This window comes from Vulpes lagopus, chromosome 11, assembly GCF_018345385.1.
Source record: "Vulpes lagopus strain Blue_001 chromosome 11, ASM1834538v1, whole genome shotgun sequence".
In the NCBI taxonomy this organism is placed as follows: domain Eukaryota; kingdom Metazoa; phylum Chordata; class Mammalia; order Carnivora; family Canidae; genus Vulpes; species Vulpes lagopus.
Window position 1 is genome coordinate 48,494,016 of NC_054834.1, and position 15,616 is coordinate 48,509,631.

The 15,616-nt window shown below is 49.4% G+C and overlaps 1 protein-coding gene across 12 annotated transcripts in view; it reads left to right on the forward strand.

The window, feature by feature from the left end:
• Positions 1–15,616, forward strand: part of PLEKHA6 (pleckstrin homology domain containing A6) — a 140,105-nt gene that overhangs the window by 18,075 nt on the left and 106,414 nt on the right. Inside the window, exon 1 of one of the 12 annotated variants that reach the window (XM_041722832.1) lies at positions 1,435–1,729. The exons of the other annotated variants lie outside the window; for them this stretch is intronic. The gene's annotated coding sequence lies outside the window, so the exon portion shown is untranslated. Of the gene's footprint in view, positions 1–1,434; positions 1,730–15,616 lie in introns of those variants that run through there. 12 annotated transcript variants of the gene reach the window in all.

Sequence of the window (15,616 nt, forward strand, 5' to 3'; positions counted from 1 at the left end):
CACGAGGCCTGCACCTAGGATTTCTCTGCCCCTTCAACTGGATGCCTTTCTCATAGCCAATGAACTCAGCATCTTAGCCAGGCTGGGGGAAGGAAAGGGGGTGACTTAGGGATCCCCCTCCCCACCAGAGCTGCAGGCAGGTGCATACTGCTCTAACCTGAGATCTCAGCTCTAGCTTGGCCTACTCTGGGGTTGGAAGCACAGGCCTTGCAGGAGCTCTCTCTGAGGGTGTGTGGGAGTGGGGTGTGGATCAGACCCCCTGTAATCACTCATCCCTGCTAACAGGGTTCTTCCTGGACTGGGGGAGGGAAGCTTGTGCTCCTGCTCCTTCCATAGCAGATTCTCTTTAAAGATAAAGACTTCAGTTGGTTAAATGATGCTTATACTCAAATCATATTAAAAGAGACCCACAGAGAAAGAGAAATAGTGCATTTTAGTGAAGAGAAGCTTAATTTTTTAAATCAAGTTGTTGCAATGATGAATATTTGAAAAAGATACAATAGTCAGGTGGGTGAGCCCTTGCAGATGCCCTTCATCCAGCTCCTGCTTCTTGAAATCTTTCTGTGTTCAGAAGTGGCCCCAGATGCTGATCTGGTTTGGTCTACAGCTCCGGAGTCTCAGAAGCACTGGGACTGACAGCCAGCGACCCTGCCTGGAAGTTCAGGTGGAAATATCCCATCTTCGTTCCATCTTTCTCATCCTGGTTATGAAACTCAGTCTTCCCCTTGCACTTACCCATGTTCACAGAGAATCTGTTATTGTTCCAGCATGCGCAGAAATGTGAGGAGAAGGAAACCGAGCCAGAGAAAGAGAGAGATTGCAAGAGAGATCTTTTCATGGCACGGGCTTGCAGAAATGGGGCTGCAGTCCTATTGTCTGAAGCCCTCCCTCCGCCTCTGAACAGACACAGGCACCCCCTGGCTTGGTGGGCATCCCTGCCTAAGATCACTGGAGACCAGTTTGGGCTAGAGACCTAGGAGATCCTGGAACCTTGTAATGGGCTCCAACCAGCTCCAGACGTTATTTCATGAAATTATATGTACTGGGGGAGAGGGGATGTGAAGGCACCAGGGCCCCTCCCAAGCCCTCTTGACACCCAGAAGTGTGCCCATCTCTAGGGTAGAGAGCCACAGAGAAGAAAGGGAACCACGGCAGGTCTGGTGAGTCCTCATGATGCCAGACCCCCGGGCACCTTCTGGTTCCCTGCACTCTAGTGGGAGAACAGCAAACTGCGGCTTACATGGAGGAGGGTGGCCCTGGATCCCCTTTAAGGGGGGCAACTCCTCTTGGTGATGGGAGGCTAGGAAGGCTGTGCTGAACTACTCCATCCTCCCCTGGGCAGGATGTATGGGTGGTTAGCAGCTTGTCGCTGGTGTGGATGGAGTTAAACCTTTCCAGGGACTATTTACTCCTGATCCTAAGTGACAGCTTGGGGAGGGAGAGTCACGTGGCCCTGAAATCCCCGCGGGAGCCGATGGAGCATGCCCAGCTGCTTCTGCCTGGGAAAGATGCTGGATCCTGCAGTCACCACAACAGCATCCTCTCCCCGCGCCAGGGACCTGCCAGCCAGAGAGATGACTGATTAGAACGATTCAGATCCAGAGCCCCGCTCTTCAGAAGGGGGCCCTGAGGGGCGGGGGAGGAGGACCCCAGCTGGAGCTGGGGGAGGGGTGCCTTGGGGCGCGGAGAGTTCTAGCTTTTCAACGCGGGGCTCACACCTCTGAAGCCGGTGAGTCTGTTCTGATGCATCATATAGATGAGGCGGGAGGAGGAAGGCTGTGCTCTGGTCAGGCTGGCAGCCGCCCGCCGTGTGAGTCTGGGCTGCTGGCACTGCGGTGCCACTGCCTTCCCCATCCCTCATTCTTGGCAGCCTTACTTGGGGATCATGGATGCTGAGAATGCTAATTATAACCCGCTCTGTGCCCTCACCCCCACCTCCAGAATCCCCAGTAAGGGCTGATGTTGGAATTTATTGCATTTGAATTGCATCTCTTGGGTGAGGCCAGCTTTGGGGCTGCCAGCTTCCTAGGGTCTAACTGGGCACCCCCCCCACCCCAGCCTGGCGAGAGCAAAGAGGCCAGCCCCACCCTGCCTCTAATCTTGCCAGAAGTGAGTTGAGGGCCAGCGGGAAGGAGAGATGGAAGGGTTCCAGGGGTCAGGCTTGGGTCAGCCCCAGAGACTCACCTCCCACAGTGTGGTGAGGGGTTCGGGGGCCACTGAGGCTCTTGGATTGCTAGGAGCATCTGATCTCTGGGATCCCAGAATTAGTGGGGAGCACCAGAGGAGCTGAGGCCTGGTACGTAGGCCCGAAGGGATGGGTTTATCATGTGGGATCAAGCTGCAGCTAGCAGAGCCTCAGTCTCATTGTGTGAGGTTCTGGGCAAAGGAACAAGGTGGTGGAGCTGGCAGAGAGGGGTGGTGAGAGATCAGGTGGGGGGTAGGGAGGGAGTTAGGTAGGAAGGCGGCAGGAGAGGAGAGAAGAGGCTAGAGAGATGATATCTATGACCAGAGTCTAGCCAGAGAAGGGAAGAGAGGGGGCTGGAGCCTGGGAAGGCCAGAGATGGGAGAGCCAGCCCCAGGGCACAGGGGTGGGGAGGGCTGCAGAAAGGGGAACACTGTGCAGTGCGAGGGGGTGGGGTTAGAGTCTGAGCCAGAGAAGGTGGAGGTCTTCTGAGCTTGCAGTTCTTCCCCTATCCCTATAAACCCCTTGCCCTCCATCTGGTCATTTGAGTGGCTTGCTCTGTTGGGGATCCCTGAATGCCCAGGATGGGAGCCTTGTGGTCATGTCTCTGCCTGAGCTTGCTGTCCAGATGGTCTTGTCCAGATCCTCAGCACCCGCCCTCCAAATCCTCCAAATCCTGGCTTCCAGGCCCCTCTGGGGGCATGTGGAGCTGGGGAGGATTTCTGTGGCCTTCCACCTCAGAGCAGCTGCATTTCAGCTTGGGCTGGAGATGAGCAGATTCTGGTGGTGGAGAGGAGGCAGGAGGGAGGCTCTCCCACAGTGGGGGGCGCTGGCTCCTGGCAGGAAGGGGTGGTGGCTGAGGCTGGGAGCCATCTCCAGGTGCGGGCTGCAGGAGGGGCCAGGGCAGCCCCTGGGTTTCCCCACAGGGCTCACAAGGGCGCAGAGTGCTGGGCTGCAGAGGGGAATTATTAAAGTCCTTGGTTTTCCAATCAGTGGCGAGGTGATAACTGTGTTAGTGCTGCTGTGTAATTAATCCTGGCGGGTGGCTGCACGGCCTCCAGACAATGGGGTGGGTTTTTTTTCTTTTTTTTTTTTTTTTTTTTTGCCGGGTTCAGCTTTTTTTTTTTTCTGTCTTCACAGGAAGGTGACAGTGCAGGACGCATTACACTGATAATTACTTTTAACGTGTCTGCCTAGATTATTGAGTCGGATTCTGGCCACTCCGTGTAGATGAAATAATTACGGAGGAAGTGAGCAAGCGGGGCAGCCAGCCCTGGCTCCCAGGCTGACAGCAGGGTCTGCCCAGGCCGGGCCTGTGGCCTCAGGGCACAGGAGATGGGCCCCAGGGGTGCCTGGGGGCAGTGGGCAGGGGCTGCTGAGCCCAGAGGGGTTCTGGACCAGGGCGAAGGGGCGCCCGGCCCCCTCAGCCGCTGTCTTCCTCGCTGGCCAGAGCAAGGTTCCCCAAAGCCACTGGCACCGAGCTGGGCGCCTGGTGGGGACCCAGCCCCCGTGGGTGCCCCAGGGGAGGGTCAGGAGGAAGAGGACTACCACGGGCGGCCGTCGGGGAGAGCCCAGGCTGGCCGCCAGGGGCTGCGGGTGCTGGTTGTCAGAGCTTTGGCGCAGTGGCTGGAGCCCTGGGCTGACCTGGTCTGGGAGCCAGTGCTGTGGGAGTGAGAGGACTTAGCCAGGCCCGTCTCCCACCTATTAAAAACACATTTAGAGAGGAAGGAAGGCTTTGGTTGGGGAACATTTAGAAATAAATGTGGAACATAGACGAAGGGGACCTGAGGCAGGTTGAGTGGGGCCCTCCCCTTGGCAGTCATTCATCCAGGTGGGCTCCTGCTCAGCTTCCGCACCTCCCGATGCCTGCCAGAGACCATTCGGTCTGGCCTCCCTTGGATCCCAGATGAGCCCTCTGTTCCCTCCCTGGTGGGAGCACCAGCCTCCAGCGACGGGGAGTTCATTACCTCACCAGGCAGCCTCCTCCATGGTTAGAACATTCCTCTATGCAGAATCAAAATCCACCCACTTCTAAGCTCTGCCCTATGGTTCTGATTCTTTGAAGCAGCACAAAGCAAGTCAGCTCTTTTTCCCCGTGGTGATAAAGATGGTTTTCTTCATATTAAAATAACCTATAAAAAAAAAAAAAATAAAAAAAAAAAAAATAAAATAACCTATAATAATGTGGGGATGTAATATAGTTTATGTAACCAGTTTTGTATTGGACATTTAGGTTGTTACCCTTATTTTTCTTTTCCAAATAACATGAACATTTGTGTATGTCAGGCTTTTTTCTGTGTTTTGGATTCTTTCCTTAGGATAAATCCCAAGACACAGAATTAATGTGATAAAGTATATACATTAAAAAAAATAAAAAATAAATAAATAAAAATAAAAAAATATATGATTCTGAGTTGAAAAGTAATAATACATAGTCATTAAAAAAATAGAAAAACATATAGAGAAAAGATAAAAATTACCCATAATTGTCTGTCTCAGAGATTTGGTATATGATTTTACCATTTTGATACATATATGTTTTTATGAATTCATATTCAGACATGTAACTATAGTATCAAAATATGCATCTATACTATTAAAATTTTGGACCAAGTATATATATTTTTGTCATTTATATAAGTGGTTTCCTAATGTTTTATTATGTATCTGTTCTATTTAATTAACCCCTTTGTTAAAGTAGGTGTTTCCAGTTTTTGGTTTTATAAGCAGCAATGCAGTAAACATAGAAATATCTGAATCTTTGCACATGTCAATGATTTTTTCCCTTAGGTTACATTTCTAAAAATGGAATCGCTGTGTTTTTTTATTTTTATTTTTTTAATGTTTTTAGTTTGATTTCCTGGTGCTGGTCATCACAAGTGCCCTCCTTAATCCCCATCACCTGTTTCACCCAACCCCCAACCACCTCCTCTTTGGGATCCAGCAGTTTGCTCTCCATAGTTAAGAGTGTTTCTTGGTTTGTTTCTCTCTCTCCACGTCCCTTTGCTAGTTTGTTTTGTTTCTTAAATTCCACGTATGACTGAGTTCATATGGTATTTCTCTTTGTCTGACTTCCTTAACTTAGCATAATTCTCTCTAGCTCCATCCGTGTCATTGCAAATGGCAAGATTTCATTCTTTCTGAGTAATGGCCGAGTAATATTCCATTGTGTATAATACATATAAAATGGAACCATTCAGGGGATCCCTGGGTGGCGCAGCGGTTTGGCGCCTGCCTTTGGCCCAGGGCGCGATCCTGGAGACCCGGGATCGAATCCCACATCAGGCTCCCAGTGCATGGAGCCTGCTTCTCCCTCTGCCTGTGTCTCTGCCTCTCTCTCTCTCTCTGTGACTATCATAAATAAATAAAAAAAAATTTAAAAAAAAATAAAATAAAATAAAATGGAACCATTCATTCATCTATGGATGGGCACTGGAGCTGCTTCCATATCTTGCCTCTTGCAGATAATGTTGCTATAAACATAAGAGTGCATAGATAATGCTGCTATAAACATGAGGATGCATTCAAACAATACCTTTGAATTAGTATTTGTGTATTCTTCAGGTAAATACCCAGTAGTGCAATTGCTGGATCGTAGGGTAGTTCTATTTGTAACTTTGTGAGGAACTTCCAACCTCCAAACTGTTTACCAGAGTGACTGCCCTAGTTTGCATTCCCACCAACAGGGAATTGCTGTATTTTAAAATATTTTGACATATTTTGCCAAATTCTTTGTTGGAAATTACTAATTTACATTCCCGGCAGTTGCATTTGAGAACGTGTTTTGTTACACGAGCACTAGCATTGAACATTACAACATTTTCATTGCTTTCATCCATCGCTTCTTCATTGTTTTAACCTATTTGTTTGATTAGTAGTGAGATTTACAGTTTTATTTATTTATTTTTAAAGATTTTATTTATTTATTCATGAGAGACACAGAGAGTGAGAGGCACAGACACAGGCAGAGGGAGAAGCAGGCTCCATACAGGGAGCCCATGTGGGACCCGATCCCGGGTCTCCAGGATCACACCCCAGGCTGAAGGCGGTGCTAAACCACTGAGCCCCTGGGGGTTCCCAGATTTACAGTTTTAAAAAGAGATTTTTAAAGTATGAATAATCCATCTGTTGTCATTTGTTTGTCGAGTCTTTGGTTTTTCCTAAAAGGCAGTTTAGTGCAGTTGTCAAGATGGCAGTGACAGTGGCCAAGGGAACTGGGGTTGAATCTGGGCTCTGTCACTTACTGTGCGGTACAACCTTGACAGTGACTTAATCTCTCTATGCCTCAGTTTCTCCATCTGTAAAATGTAGGTAACAATGTTACCTATTTTATAGACTTTATTTTTTTTAAGATTTTATTTATTTATTAATGAGAGACACACACACACACACACACACAGAGACAGAGACACAGGCAGTGGGAGAAGCAGGCTTTATGCAGGGAGCCTGACATGGGACTCAATCCCGGGTCTCCAGGATTAGGCCCCGGGCCGAAGGCAGTGCTAAACCGCTGAGCCACCCGGGCTGCCCTTTCATAGACTTTATTTTTTTATTATCATTATTTTTTTAAAAGATTTATTTATTTATTTATTTATTCATTCAGAGAGAGAGAGAGACAGAGGCAGAGACACAGGCAGAGGGAGAAGGAGGCTCCATGCAGGGAGCCTGACGTGGGACTCGATCCTGGGACTCCAGGATCACACCCCGGGCTGCAGGTGGCGCTAAACCGCTGCACCACGGGGGCTGCCCTTTCACAGACTTTAAAAAATAAAAAGATTAAAAAGATTTTATGTGTTTATTCATGAGAGAGACAGAGAGAGAAGCAGAGATACAGGCAGAGGGAGAAGCAGACTCCCTGTGGGGAGACTGGTTCAGGACTTGATCCCAGGACCCTGGGATCACGCCCTGAGCCAAAGGCAGATGCTCAACCGCTGAGCCACCCAGGCCTATTTCATGGACTTCTTGTGGAGATAGGTGAGGTCACATTTGTGGAGCAGTTGGAATCATCCTGAGCAGACCGACATACATGTTTGTTATTATTACCTGACTATTGTTGGTTTGTGTGAAAAACACAGAGATCTGAAGACAGTATCAAGATCTCTCTCCCTCCAGGCCCCCCAGGTCTCCTTGTCCTAGGCTAAACACCCCTATTCCTCCAATGACCCCACTTCCTTTCTTAGGCTTCCCTGGAGCCTCACAGGAGGTGTGGTCTCACCAGCACAAAACATGGGGAGGCAACCATGCCCCATTTCCAGGAGGATCCCCTGGAATGTCATACTTCTAGGCACTTCTGGCAGGTGCCTGGATGAAGGGTATTTGGCTCCTCCAGTGTCTTCTGTGAATAGGACACTGTGCTGGAGGCCTCTCCCCTGTGTATATCCTTCCTGACCTCTCCTTATCACATCTATCCAGAGTGTGCCCCATTCCTGTGAGCTCTCTTTGCACTTCCCAAAGTAGCAGTAGGCGATCTGATAAACTAATTCTGGTCTGTGTGTTAATAAGAGAGAGTGGGTACACGTCCTGTCCGGGTTGTAGAAAGAATGCCCATCTGGAACTTGAAGACATAGATAGACTCAAATTCTGGTCCAAATTAGCAGCTGTGTGATTTGTAATAAACCACTTAATCTCTCTCGAGCTTTTGTTTCCTGTTCCGAAAAATGTAGTATCACTACCCATTTAACTAGTTGACCGCTAGGAGGGTGATATTTATGGAGGTGTTTTGGAAACTACAGATAATTATACCAATGTCAGTTACTATTAGACGTGTGTGTTTGAACAATGTATATCAGAAGGTAGTACTTTAACTCGAAGATCAGACCAGAACCAAGGTGGGTTGCTAGGAAATGTGTTTAGGGCTGACGGTATTCATGGTGACTGTCAAATCCTCCTCCCTGGTTTATATAGTCCCTCTTAAGGGTTGATCCTGACTGTGTGAATTCAGGAAATAAGGTGGGGCACATCAATGCTAATCTGATCAACATTCATGGATGTTCAGGCTTTACTCCTTCAGGGCCTAGGGTCTCTCTCCATGGTGGAGGTGAGGTCCCTCCTTAGCTCTGACATTGCCATGTCTACCCCATCTGGCTCATCATTACCTGAAAACCTGAGTCTGTAATTACAAGGGGCAGTTTGCTTTTAATTAACCTAATGCTTGCAATTAGCCTGTTCAATTCACCCCAGCCTCTGGTAGTAGGGTCATATTTCTGATTTTGCTTGGTTCTTGGGTCCTCTTTAGCATCAGTGAGCCATCCAGAGACATCCAAGCCTGCTTGCCTCTACCTACACCTGTGGCTGCCAGGCTGAAGAATTGAAGAGGTCATGGGGGGAGGTGGGAGCATGCCAACAGAGGTGTGGATTTGTTAGCATCACAAGTGAGGTCTAGAGCCAGGTTCCCTCCTTCTAATCCAGTGCTCTTCCCCTTCTGAGCTTCAATTTCCTCATCTCAAAAATGGGAGTAACAATTCCTGCCCTGTCAGCAACACTGAGGTCCAAATGAGCTAATGTAGGCAGTGGGTATGTGTGTAAAACCATGCTACGAGAAACTGCTTTATTACATCAGATGTGAGAGCCCTGTGGAGTTATACAAAGTCTCAGTGTCCTTGGACCCCTGCCTGGTAATTCCTGGTTCCATTGTCTTCTCATCCTGCCCTCTCTCCTCCAAACCATGGCTGATTCGAGGGTATTGGCACAGAGCAGGTTCTCAATAAATGTTGGCTGGTTATATGGAGCTTTGGGTGGGAGGGAATTTGGTTCAAGGAAACAGTCATGAGAAAGCCTTTGATGGTGTGTGTTTGGGAGGGCATTCATTCCCTGTGCTCCTCAGCCTTGCCCCTCATTCCACAAAAGTGAGTTGCTTCAAGGGAAGAGATGGTCTTAACTTGTCTGCCTTTGTGATGTTTCCTACAGAGCCAGGCACATAGCAGTTGTTTGGTAACTGCTTTTCGAATGAATGAATTGAATGGTTGAGTGAATGAGTGAGGCAGGGTGTTGTGGTAGAGAGAGCGTGGCATTGACAGTCTGATGAATAGGGCTTGGAATCCTGGCCTCACCACTTTCTTCTGGCAAATATTTACTGTGTGTTCATTATGTACCAAGCAGGTACGAGGTTACAAAAATGAAATTTTAAATTCACAGTCTAGTAAGAGAGCAGACATGTGAGCAAATAATTGTCCTGTATGTGATAGAGACATATGCTACCTATGTTGGGGAGCAAAAAAGAAAGTGATAGAGTTTCCTGGAAAAGAAAGGATTCCTGAGGAAGTGGCCTGAAGCTGGAGCTCATGAGTTTCTCACTAGAACTAAACCCCTCCTTTGCAGAGGTAAGGAGGAAATGAAATAAAATAATATGAACAAAACATCTGACACTGAGGAATCTTTTTTTTTAAAAGATTTATTTATTTATGATAGACAGAGAGAGAGAGAGAGAGAGAGAGAGAGAGAGAGAGAAGCAGAGACACAGGAGGAGGGAGAAGCAGGTTCCATGCAGGGAGCCCGACATGGGACTTGGTCCCGGGACTCCAGGATCGTGCTCTGGGCCAAAGGCAGGCGATAAACCGCTGAGCCCCCAGGGATCCCCCACTGAGGAATCTTTTAATAAATGTTAAAATTGTTTCCTTGAAGGAGGAGGGGGGTTGGTCGGTGGGGGAAGGACAGGAGTAAGGAGTCCGGGAATTTCAGAAGCTGACCCACAGAGCTGCACTTCTTAGCTCTGCCAGTTAAGAGCTGTGTGACTGGGGGACAAGTTCCCTGACTGCTGCAAGTCTCAGCTGCTGTGTTTGCAAAGTGGGGACAGGGCATTTGTTGTCCAATCAGTGGGGAGACTCTACATAAGGCCCCTAGAACAGGCTTGGCATATAGTAAGTACTAGAGAATATTAGCTCTCGGATTATTACCAGGGTATTTCGTGGAGAGACTACATCTGCATGCAGACGCACATATGCTGTGTGCACGTTGACTCCCAGATCTGCTCAGAAAGGAAGGCGGGTGAGGGGCGCCCTGGCTCAAGCTGAGCTTGGTCTGAGAGCCGCCCCAGAACTAAGCTGGGGGTCGGGGAAAGAGGCCTGTGGCTGCTGCTCCGGAGAGCGGGAAGCTGGCCTCAGGGAAACTAAGATGTGGTCCCCTGACGGCAGGAACTTAATTCCCTCAGGCACGTAGACCCCAGCCCAGGCCAGTCCTGCCAGCCGGCCGCATCCCAGGGTCCTGTCACCTGACTGGTCCCTGACCTTCCTCAGCGAGGCAGCCTGGCGGGCCTTGCTGGGTTGCCATGGTAACTGGCAGCCTCCCAGCTGGGTTGCCCGGGTAACCAGTTAGCTGGTATTGGGGGAGGGGGAGGGAGGTGTGGGGGGGTGAGCCTCCAAGAGGCAGAGAAGGACAAGGGCGGGACCAAGACAAGACAAATCCCAGATGCCCCCAGCACAGCCCTCTCCTCTCTCCCTCATGGGATTGGGAAAGCCGGAGAAAGGCAGGTAGGAAAGGATGTGGTGTTGTTTCCTGCCGTGCATGTGCGTGTGCGTGTGCGTGTGCCTGTGTGCCTGTGTGTGTGTGTGTGTGTGTGTGTGTGTGTGTTTTGTGGGGTGAATTGTCTTGGCCAATGCAGGATGCTTGGAAAATTTGACAGGGTCTGGCAGGATTTCCTAGGCAGTGATAAAGGCAGTAGGGTCCAGAGGGGAGGCCGTGGACCATCCAAACTCAGATCTCAATCCTGGCCCCTCTACCCCCTGGGCAGCTTCACCCTCTTTGAGCTCTGATTTCCTCATCTGTAGAATGGAGGTGCTAACAGACCTCCAGGGACATTGTTTGGGACAGTGGCTGGCACTGTCAATGGTGGTTTCCTGCTCTCCTTCTATTCTGACTTTCTATTCTGTGGATGCTTTCCAGCCGCCAAGGGCTCATATGTGGGGCCCACCCTGGTCCCTGTGGCAGGGAGGGTCGGAGTTCTTGTGAGCCCAGAGACTCGGCTCTCTCTCACCCTCAAGGAGTTTACCATCCTATCCTGCTGAGGACAGGAAGCAAGGTTTTACAAGTGGGACCGTCCACAAGGAAGTTTTCAAAGTAAGACCTAATTGAAATTTTTACTGCAACCAGTAGAGATACCTTTTCTGTCAGAACCCAGTAAACAAGTGTGTGTTACCCTTACTGTGTGTGGTGCCTGCTAGCTTCCTGTTATATTTTAGTCTAGTCTGGCCTGTTTTGTATTAAAAAAAAAAAAAAAAGTCTTAACTCTTGAGTTCGATTTCACATGCACCAGTGGGTCACTGCCTTCAGTGTGAGAAGCCCTAAGAGAGAATAGAAACCAAAGCTCCCCGCGGGTGTGTGTAGGACCTCAGGCTTCTCTCACCTTCCATGAGTAATGTCATCTGTTCGGATCCTTACGACTCTAGTCTGAGAGGTAACTGAGGCTCAGAGGTCATATGACTTGCCCAGGGTCACACATGCAGTTTGCCCAGGGTTGTAGAGCCACGCCTTGAACCGAGGTCTCTGTGGCTCAAGTTCATGGGGCATCCCTGAGTGTGCTGGATCTGATGCTGTGAGAGGAGCCGAAGGGTTCTTCTTGGGGGGTGGGGGTACTGGGATCTGAAGACCCAAAAGGATTTGTCCCAGCCATCTCGAAATCAAGGGTCTGGAGCTGAGACCAGAACCCGGTGCCTCTTATCTACTGTTGTAGAGAGAGGAGAGACTGGGTGCTGAGGAGAGCTGTCGAAAAATGAGGCTGAGTGTGGAGCAACTTGTGTGTTCCCCTCAGTGGTTGTGATGTAGTGAGCCCAGAAGGGAGGGAGTGAGCCTGGCTGCACTGAAGCCCACGTCTCCCGACAAGCTTTTCTGGTTGCTGAGCCAGGCTGGGTACAGCTGTGAGGAAAGATTCCGTGTCGGGGTCCTGAAGCCATGCCTAAAGGCCTCAGGCTTCTGGAAGATTTTCTGACAGGAAAGACTTAAGCCAGTCCCCTGAGAAGCAGAGCTTTTAATTGTCTACCTCCTGAACTACAACGGAAATGATAGTTGGCAGGAGGCCTGCCAAGGGTGGACTTGACCACAGAGTAGGTTCTGCTGGAGGAGAGCTTAGTATGAGTGGCTGGAGGCGGGAGGGCATGAGCGGCTCTGGAAAACCCAGGCAGAATGCTAACCCTATAAATATTTACTGTGATAAATTCAAGATAAAGCCTGGAATAAGAATTACGAGCACGTGGAGGAATCCATACGCTGGGTTCTGTTTTCATCCATGCTGTGAGAATGTAGCCTGTCTCTCAACCTCTCCGGACTCAGTTGTCCCATTCGTAGGGGCTCAGTGGTTGGTGCTCTTCAATCCTCTCCCTCCACAGACTTTGCCCTTTGCAAACAGATGGGGCAAGGCATTTACAGCAGAGAGGCATTTCCTTTCCGTTTGGGTGTATTCCCTTTCCAGCCCTACATGTCGCCCACAGCACAAAAAGCTGCCCAACCTGCCAGGTGCTAGAAGAGGGGAATGAGGAGTAGCGTGGTGGGGCTACAGTGTGGTACAGGGGCTGTGGCTCTGGGGAAGCCATGGGGCAGGGTACGCTTCAGCTCTGGCTTTATTCTTGGCTCTCTGGGATTATTGTTCATTTATTCAGCACCTGCTGATTTGAACGTCAACATTTCCAAAGGTAAAAATGAGAGCAGTTGGGGGTATCTTGTCCGGGCTCCTGAACTCAGGCTCTTCTGCCTTTGTAACATATCAGGCCAGGGTGATGGGTATGTGACCAGGAATTCTGCCGGAATTCAAGTGGGATGGAAGTTTCTGTGTGAGGCTGGGTGAATCGAGGCTGGGGAGGTAGGTTTCCAATAAGAAGAATCAGTGGCTTAGGATCACACAAGGAGGCTGTGCCTTTGCTTGAGGGTAAACTAATTCACACTCTGAAGTTGGATGAGTATCTTAAAGGGGCCCCTTATCTCTGTACCTGTATACTCTGCATGGACCCAATATACTGTAAACTATATTCCCTCCAGCTTGTCGAGGGGGACTTAACTCTTTATCTGTGAAGAACTTGTATTTCTTAGACAATGGGCCACTTCAGACCACATTGAAAGGTGGGGGAAGAATCAGAATTAGAATTTTTAAAAAAGATTTTATTGATTTATTCAAGAGAGACACAGAGAGAGAAGTAGAGACACAGGCAGAGGGAGAAGCAGGCTCCCTGCAGGCAGCCTAATGTAGGACTTGACCTCAGGACTCTGGGATCACAACCTGAGCCAAAAGCAGATGCTCAATAACTGAGCCACCCAGGTGCTCCTGGAACTAGAATTTGTGGATGTGTCTGTATTTCCTGCTCAAACTCCCTCCTTACCCCTGGTGTGACCCAAATGTGAATGCAAGCATATTAGTTTGTGTGGGGATCATGGAGATGGGTGGGGAGAGGTAGCATGGGACCATTCGTTTGGCTCCACTTTATTGTGACAGCCCCCAATAGTCATGGCTCATTTCTGGCTGCTCAGGGGTGCCCAGCTGGCCACCTCTCCCCCAGGTGCTCAGGCCCTGTGTCCTTTGAGACGCCAAGGGTAGCTGCTGCCACCTGGAGCAGCAGGAGTGTGTACATGTGTTCCTGGTATGTTCATGTGCATATAGGGACACCCATCAGCTGTTCTTGGTCTGAACAGGGGCCCTTCAGACCATGCATAAAGAAAGTCACCTGGGCATTGCTGAAGCAGAGGCTTGGAGGCAGAGCTGGAGGGTTTCTTGGAGGGAAAGTCAGAGAGCATATCCAGTGTGGGTCCCTACAGCTCCTCCTGCCACACCCAACTGAAGGAGGGGGTTATCTAACAGAGGAAACTCCTCTAGGAGCTATAGCCTCCTCTTGGAGTGCTGGCCTTCTCAGAACCCAGAAACCCTACGTCCTCATTTAAACCCAACTTAACCCTCCAGGGGTAGCCTGCAGAGTGGGCTTGTCTCATTCCCTTCTTTTCCCTGTCTGCTGCTCCGAAATGTTTTGGCTCTGCTCTGAGAGGCTTTATCACTGGGGTCACTTTGTGTGACTACCAGCTGTACAGGGCTGATGCTGTGGGTGGGGCTGTACCACAGGCAGGTACACATGGGTTCTGAGGGAACGGATGTGGAGACGCTATAGACCTGCCTCATGGTGGCAGATCGCACCCATGAGGGAAGCAGGAAAGCATAGGAAAAATCAAGACCTCTGGAAGAGCAGATGGAGAGCGTGTACCATTGGATGGGCTCCCTCTGGCCAGCTGTTCTGGAGGCAGAGCGGCAGGGCCACGGCGACAGAGACAGTGTCTAGGCCTCGAAAAGACTGTTGAATCTAAGCGGAAAGCCTGGTTGGTCCCAGCATCTCCCAAATCTGGTGTTGTCAGAACCAAGGCCTAGTCAGGAACACTTATACTTGCTAAGTTATATTTTTAAAAGTATTCTTTTATTGGTTGAAACATCCAGTTGGAAATAGAAGTTGTTCTGAAATATTTTCATTCACATATGTTCCTCTCTCTGATAAACGTCTGTCTTTCCACAGTGATTAGCATAATGTCTGGACATAGCTGGTGCTTGACCACACCTTCCCCCACCTTCCCTGGGCATTACGCTTGCGGGTGGAGCAACGTGCAAGAGGAATAAGATAGGAAGCCGCTCTCAGCCCAGATCTTTCTGTGGGCTGAGATTTTAGCTTTCTCTACTTTCTGGCTCAGAGCCAGGATCCCTGTCTCCCAGTCATTGGCTGGGTAGAGTTTGAGGATATCTTCTACATCCTTCTCTGCTTTTCTCCTTGGAGACACGGCTTTGTCCCTCTCCTGGGGGTACTCAGATAATGTGAATAAGATGCTGGCCCACAGTAGAGTTTGGGTTAGGAAACGCCAAACCTCTTTCATTCTATTTATGATGATTGTATATTTTTAATATTTCTTTGAGAAGGCGCAAGGTATTTTTGGCCAGCTTAGAGGAGTTTATCACTCCCACAAGAACCTGATAACAGGTCAGGGGAAGGAGATGTGAGCAGAATCTCATTTGCATATTTCCCGCAATCCTTCCTCCTGCTCAATTTCTTAACCATCCTGGGCAGGTTGTCGTCCTGGCATTGCTGTCACTTTCTCTCCTTCACACACAGAAGATTCTGTGGCCAAGTCCAGGCTAAATGTAGCTCATTTTAAACACTGTGCTCGGGTGTCAGAGTCTTTTTTTCTAGACAGAGAGACCAGGACAGGAGGGTGACCTGGAATCTCAGCCTTGGAAGCAGCCTTGCATTTGGTTCAATGCTTCCCAAGGTAGGAGTCACCTTTCCAGGGTCCTTGACACGTGGTCAGCCAGCACCACTGGATTTCCCCAGGGACTAGCGGCACTGCTCGGGGAGGCACCCTTGCTCCATGTTGGACAGCTTTAGCTCATAACCTTCCTTAACACTGAATTTAAATTGATCTTTTACCCTTTGTTTGATTTGTCTGGATTCTTTGGTTTTAAGAGTCAGAAAGTGTCGAGAGACA